Genomic DNA, 7,183 nt, shown 5'->3' with positions numbered 1-7,183 from the left:
ACGATCAGGAAATAAAAATCGTTTTCGGTTGAACCAAAATTCTCATCCGACTGAAAAGCCGAACAAAAAATGGTTTTGGTTCATTTTCAGGCATTTAAAAACATTCTTAAAATGGTTTAAAGATAAATGTTGCCGTCAATTTTCAAATGACATTGAGTTGAAAAAATCAAAACGTTTAATTCTGGAATTGTGAAGAGAAAATATTTCCATTTTTTCAGGATTTTTTTTTCTAGGATTTGTTTTTGCTGCTGCAGCAATGTGGTGAAATTGACAGAAATTCGTGAAATGTTTCAGTTGCGCCAAACCTGCGTTTTTGGGTGGAGAAAAGTTTTGGTGAAAACATTTCTCTCAGAAACTACAAGGAGTCCGGTGGCACCTTAAAGACTAACAGATTGATTTGGGCAACAGCTTTCGTTTTACCCACGGAATCTGTTAGTCTTTAAGCTGCCACCGGACTCCTTGTTGTTTTCCTGGATACACGGCTACCCCCGATACTTGACACCAGGCATTTCTCTCAGCTCTTTCATGCCTAGAAATCACAGAGTGGAACTCCAGGGTAGAGCCCTGCATGGGACTATATCTCCTGAGATACGTAGACACAAATGTTCACGGTGAGCCTTCCGGCCCCAGTGAGGATGTGAATGGTGAGAAGATGCCTCATCTTCCAGTTAGTCAGAGGGCAGGTGACTTGGCAGCTACTGCAGCATCCATATCTCCATCTCAAATGGATGTAACCATGCCCATCCCTGAAGAAAAGTGTAGATCAGAGAAGAGTGTGGTGGAGGCACAAGAAACAGCTGCTGCTGAGTTTAGTTCCTTAAGTCTAGATGATCCAGGACATGGGGGCATCATTTGAGCTCCCCGCCTCAGATGCCAAAATGTTGTGGGCCAGCCCTGTTACTGCCCTACGGTGAGGGAGCTCGCCGAAGGCTTTTTGACAGTCCAAATTAATTATGTCAACTGGTTCTTCTCTGTTCCCTAAACCTGGGACGTTCAAAGAAGCCGAAGGGAGTTCGAGGCCCGACTCCCAGTGAGTTTCAGCAGACGCTGGACCCCGAGCTGCTGGTTTTGCCTTTGAAAATCTCCCTATTTCGCTCACACACATGAGTGAGGCTTCTTTTCCTTTGCACAAACTGAGCCTCTTTATCCCAGCTCTAGCATCATCGTGGGGTTTTACAATGGGAGCTTGCACTTGAAATATATCTCCAGCCTTTACAAGCTTTGCAGCAGATCATGGAAGATTACAAACAATAATTTTACACAGCTTAAAAACTCTTACCTTCCGTTCACCTCCAAGTTCTCTGTAAATTGAAGAGATGCACTAACCTGTCTAGCACGGCCCCTTCCTCTCTATGTAGTCCAAAGACAGAATCGGATTCATATATACATAGGGAGTAACAGTGAATGATTTCCTGAAATGTAATATATTGCACGACCCTCACGTCTTTAAATACAATTCAGACTGACCCTTTCTCAGCCTATCAGCTTGTGTTTTATAGAACTTGTTCCATACAATCAGCTGGTTCTGCAACAGAGATAAGAGGTGATATTCAGTTTAGTCACAAGGGTAGATGTGTGACTGTTTGCACATTAGAGGGGTTTAGCCAGTTCATCGGGTGCTGGAAATCACACAATGGCCAGTTGATAGCAGCCGGGGACTGGTTCCATTGACAATAATGGAGCAATGGCCGATTGACACCAAATGGGGGGTCCAGTGAAACTATCCCAAGGGAACTAAGGTTGGCCATGGAGTTGGTTCCATTAGGACAGCTCCCCTTCCATTCGCAGAACAGGTTACTAAATTCCTTATCATTAAATTGTGTAAACATTCATGCTGACACATTTTCTTCCTTGCCCCATGTCAAGGGCATTGCAGCAAAATGGGTCTCAAGCGCATGACGTCGCATCCAGTTGGGGGAATTTATTTATAGAGTAACTGAGCAGTGAAGAGCATTTCGGCCTTGGTTGTATTTCAGGCCAGTTTTGCTCCCTGGGGTTGTTGAGGTGGGTAGGGGCTTTCAGATGGAATCCAGGTGTTAGGATCTCCAGGAATCTAAAGAAAGAGGGTGGTTGGAGATCCACTGATGAAAAGTGTGGTGGAAAAGCTGGGGATTATTTATATCCATGTATTAAAGACAGTTGGCAGCTTTTCAAGGAGACATTATTAAGGGCACAGGAGCAAACTATCCCACTGCGTAGGAAGGATGGCAAGAGACCACTCTGTCCAAACCAGGAGATCCTCAATGATCTGAAATTCAAAAAAGAGTCCTACAAAATGTGGAAGGTCAGATTATGAAGGATTAATATAAACACACAACACAAGCATGTCGGAACAAAGTTAGAAAGGTCAAGGCACAAAACGAGATTAAACTGGCTAGAGGCAGAAAGGGTAAGAAGAAAACTTTCTAACAAATACATTAGAAGGAAGGTGAAAACCAAGGACAGGGTAGGCGCATTACTCAGTGAAGGGGGGAAAGACAATAACGGACAATGGAAATGGCAGAAGTGCTAAATGATTTTATTGTTTCAGTTTTCACCAAAAGTTTAGTAGCAATCAGACATCTTATGTAGTGAACACCAGTGAAAATGAGGCAGGATCAGAGGCTAAAATAGAGAAAGAACAGCTTAAAAAAATGCATAGACAAGTTAAATGTCTTCAAGTCAGCAGGGCCTGATGAAATATATCCTAGAATACTCCAGGAGCTGACTGAGGAGATATCTGAGCCATTAGCAATTATCTTTGAAAAGTCATGGAAGACAGGAGAGCTTCCAGAAGACTGGAAAAGGGCAAATCTAGCGCCCATCTATAAAAAGTGAAATAAGGACAGCCCGGGGAATTACAGACCAGTCGAATTAACTTCAGTAACCGGAAAGATAACGGAACAAATAATCAAGCAATCAGTTTGCAAACACCTAGAAGATAACAAGGTGCTAAGTAACAGCCAACATGGATTTGTCAATAATAAATCATGTCAAAGCAACCCGATAGCTTTCCTTGACAGGGTAACAAGCCTTGTGGAAGGGAGGGATGCGGTAGATGTGGTATAATCTTGACTTTAGTAAAGCTTTAGATACTGTCTCCCATGACCTTTTCATAAACAAACTAGGAAAATACAACCTCGATGGAGCTACTATAAAGTGGTGCAAAACCGGTTGGAAAATTGTTCCCAGAAAGTAGTCATCAGTGGTTCACAGTCAGGCTGGAAGGGCATCACGAGTGGGGTCCTGAAGGGATCAGTTCTGGGTCCGGCTCTGTTCATTGTCTTCATAAATGATTTAGATCATGGCATAGAGAGTTCACTGATAGAGTTTGTGGATGATACCAAGCTGGGAGGGGTGGCAAGTGCTTTGGAGGATAGGATTAAAATCCAAAATGATCTGGACAGACTGGAGAAATGGTCTGAAGGAAATAGGATGAAATTCAATAAGGATAAATGCAAAGTACTGCACTTAGGAAGGAGCAATCAGTTGCACACATACAGAATGGGAAATGACGGCCTAGGAAGGAGAACTGCGGAAAGGGATCAGGGGGTCATAGTGGGTCACAAGCTAAGTGTGAGTCAACAGTGTAACGCTGTTCCAAAAAAAGCAAACATCATTTTGGGCTGTATTCGCCGATTAAGCCACAACTGGAATGTTGTATCCAGTTCTGGGTGCCACATTTCAGGAAAGATGTGGACAAATTGGAGGAAGTCCAGAGGAGAGCAACAAAAATGATTAAAGGTCTAGAAAACATGAACTATGAGGTAAGATTAAAAAACGTGGGTGTGATGTTGCACTCCATAAGCTTTATGGAAGTATGCTTATGAATATGATATAACTGGAATATGCTTTATGCTAAATGCCCCTTGTGTGGTGTCATTAGACAGTTTGTAATCTACTAAGTGTGTTCATCGTATTTGTTTTCATGTATTATTTCTATATCTGGAGTTGGGAGAATAAGATATAAACGTGTATCACTGATGTAAACATATTAAGTGGAGACCATTAAGGATGCACCAGTTGTAAATGGCCCGAGCTACTTAAAAGCCTTCCTGTGTACGTGTGGGCCAGCCCATGGGGAATGGAGACTAGAGGTCTTACAGTGAGGTGTGACCATGTCACCTGATACTGAAATCCATCTTAAACCTGGTACTTTTCCATTTAGAAGGAGGGGTGGGGACCAGAGAGACAAAAGATTCCCGCCTTGTGCCAAAGCTCTAAAAGGGAGTGAAGCAGGACAAAGGGGGCTTCCAGTCATGAGAAAACCCCTTCTTACTACCAGAGATGTTTGCTGGAACTAACAAGGACTGTACCAGGGGAAAGGATTAGGTCCAAACGAGGAAGGAGTCTAGTCTGTGAAAGAAGCTTATTAGAACATCCCTGAGGGTGAGATATTACCTGTAATCAGTTTCTTAATGTATTAGGCTTAGACTTGCGTGTTTTTGCTTTATTTTCCTTGGTGACTTACTTTGTTCTGTCTGTTATTACTTGAAGCCACTTAAATCCTACTTTTTATGCTTAATAAAATCACTTTTGTTTATTAATAAACCCAGAGTAAGAGATTAATACCTGGGGGAGCAAACAGCTGTGCGTATCTCTCTATCAGTGTTATAGAGGGCAGACAATTCATGAATTTACCCTGTATATGCTTTGCCACACCCTGTATAAGCTTTATACAGAGTAAAACGGATTTATTTGGGGTTTGGATCCCATTGGGAGCTGGGTGTTTGGGTGCTGGACACAGGTAACCTGCAGAGCTGTTTTCAGTTAAGTCTTCAGCTCTGGGGATGTGATTCAGACCCTGGGTATGTGTTGCAGCAGGCTAGTGTGTCTGGCTCAACAAGGCAGGTTTCTGAAGTCCCAAGCTGGCAGGGAAAACAGGTAATTTCAGCACGTCAGGTGACAGTCCCAAGGGGATCTCTGTGACCAAACCTATTACAATGGGTTTGTTTAGTGTGGAGAAGAGAAGACCAAGGTGGGACATGATAATAGTTTTCAAGTACATAAAACATCGTTGGATCTAGACTGTTCTCAGTGGTAGCAGATGACAGAACAAGGAGTAATGGTCTCAAGTTGCAGTGGGGGAGATCTAGGTTGGATATTAGGAAAAACTTTTTCACTAGGAGGGTGGTGAAGCACTGGAATGGGTTACTTAGGGAGGTGGTGGAATCTCCTTCCTTAGAGGTTTTTAAGGGCTGGCTTGACAAAGCCCTGGCTGGGATGATTTAGTTGGGGATTAGGTTCTGCTTTGAGTAGGGGGTTGGACTAGATACCTCCTGAGGTCCCTTCCAACCCTGAGATTCTATGATTCTATATTACAAGGAGGAGAATGAAAAATTGTTCTCGTTAATCTCTGAGGACAAGACAAGAAGCAATGGCAATTTGGATTGGACAAAATTCTTCCTTTTGTTTGTTTTAAACCTGCTGCCTGTTAATTTTATTTGGTGGATACTAGTTCTGGTGTTATGAAAAGTAAATAGCACTTCCTTATTTACTTTCTCCCCAACAAATCATGTTAATTCATGTGTCTGACCATTCTGTTCATTATTATAGTTTCAATCAATTTGCCCGGTACTGAAGTCAGGCGTACCAGCCTGTAATTACCAGGATCACCTCTCGGGTCTTTTTTAAAAATTGGCATCACATTAGCGATCCTCCTGTCATCTGGTACAGAAGCTGATTTAAATGATAGGTTACAGATGACAGTTAGTAGTATATCCGCAATTTGACATTTGAGTTCCTTCAGACCTCTTGGGTGAATAAAACCAGGTCCTGGTGAGTTATTACTGTTCAGTTTATCAATTTGTTCCAAAACCTCCTCTAATGACACCTCAATTTGGGACAGTTCCTCGGATCTGTCATCCAAAAAGAATGGCTCAGGTTTGGGAATCTCCCTCACATCCTGAGCTGTGAAGACCGATGCAAAGAATTCATTTAGTTTCTCCACAATGGCCTTATCGTCTTTGAGTGCTCCTTTAGCATCTCGATCGTCCAGTGGCCCCACTGGTTGTTTAGCAGCTTCCTGCTTCTGATGTATTTAAAAAATTTTGCTATTACTTTTGGAGCCTTTGGCTAGCTGTTCTTCAAACTCTTTTTTGGTCTTTCTAATTATATTTTTACACTTCATTTGCCAAGAGTTTATGCTCTTTTCTATTTTTCTCATTAGGATTTATCTTCCACTTTTTAAAGGATGCCTTTTTGCCTCTCACTGTTTCTTTTACATTGCTGTTTAACCACGGTAGCTCTTTTTGGTTCTCTTACTATGTTTTTTTGAATTGGGGTATACATTTAAGTTGAGCCTGTGTTATGGTGTCCATAAAAAGTTCCCATGCAACTTGAAGGGATTTCACTTTTTGCGCTGTACCTTTTAATTTCTGTTTCACTAACCTCCTCATTTCTGTGTAGTTCCCCTTTCTAAAATTAAATGCTACAGTGCTGGGCTGCTGTGGTGTGTTCCCCACCACAGGGATATTAAATTTAACTATATTATGGTCACTATTACCAAGCAGTTCAGATATATTCACCTCTTGGACCTGATCCTGTGCTCCACTTAGGACTAAATCAAGAATTGCCTCTCCTCTGGTGGGTTCCAGGACCAGCTGCTCCAAGACCAGTCATTTACGGTGTCAGAAACTTTATCTCTGCATCCTGTCCTGAGGTGACATGTACCCAGTCAGTATGGGAATAATTGAAATCCCCCGTTATAATTCAGTTTTTTATTTTTATAGCCTCTCTAATCTCCCTGAGCATTTCACAGTCACTATCACCATCCTGGCCAGGTGGGCGGTTATATATCCCTCCTGCTATATTCTTAATATTCAAGCATGGAATTACAATCCATGGAGATTCTGTGGGACAGTTTGGTTCATTTAAGATTTTTACTTCATTTGACTCTACGCTGTCTCTCACATATAGTGTCCCTCCCCCACCAGCACCGTCTGCTCCAAACGAGCCGAGAGGTTAATAGACCCATTTCCCTCCCGGACACTCAGCAATTGCACAATTTCAGCCACTGGGCCAGGGGGCAAATTGGGGACAGGTCAAGGGGATGGTGTTTTCCCCAAGCTCCGCCCACAAAATGAGCCCCGCCCACCCCAGATGTGACTCCTGTTGCACAGGTGTTCACAGTACTGGAGAGTCGCTCGCTTCGCAGCCTGTATTGGCTGAGTCCATTGCACGGCCCCGGGCTCCTGGCAGCCCC

The sequence above is a fragment of the Chrysemys picta genome, chromosome 20 (assembly GCF_011386835.1).
Source record: "Chrysemys picta bellii isolate R12L10 chromosome 20, ASM1138683v2, whole genome shotgun sequence".
In the NCBI taxonomy this organism is placed as follows: Eukaryota; Metazoa; Chordata; order Testudines; family Emydidae; genus Chrysemys; species Chrysemys picta.
The sequence above is the reverse complement of the archived record's forward strand: the minus strand, read 5'-3'. Positions refer to the sequence as shown.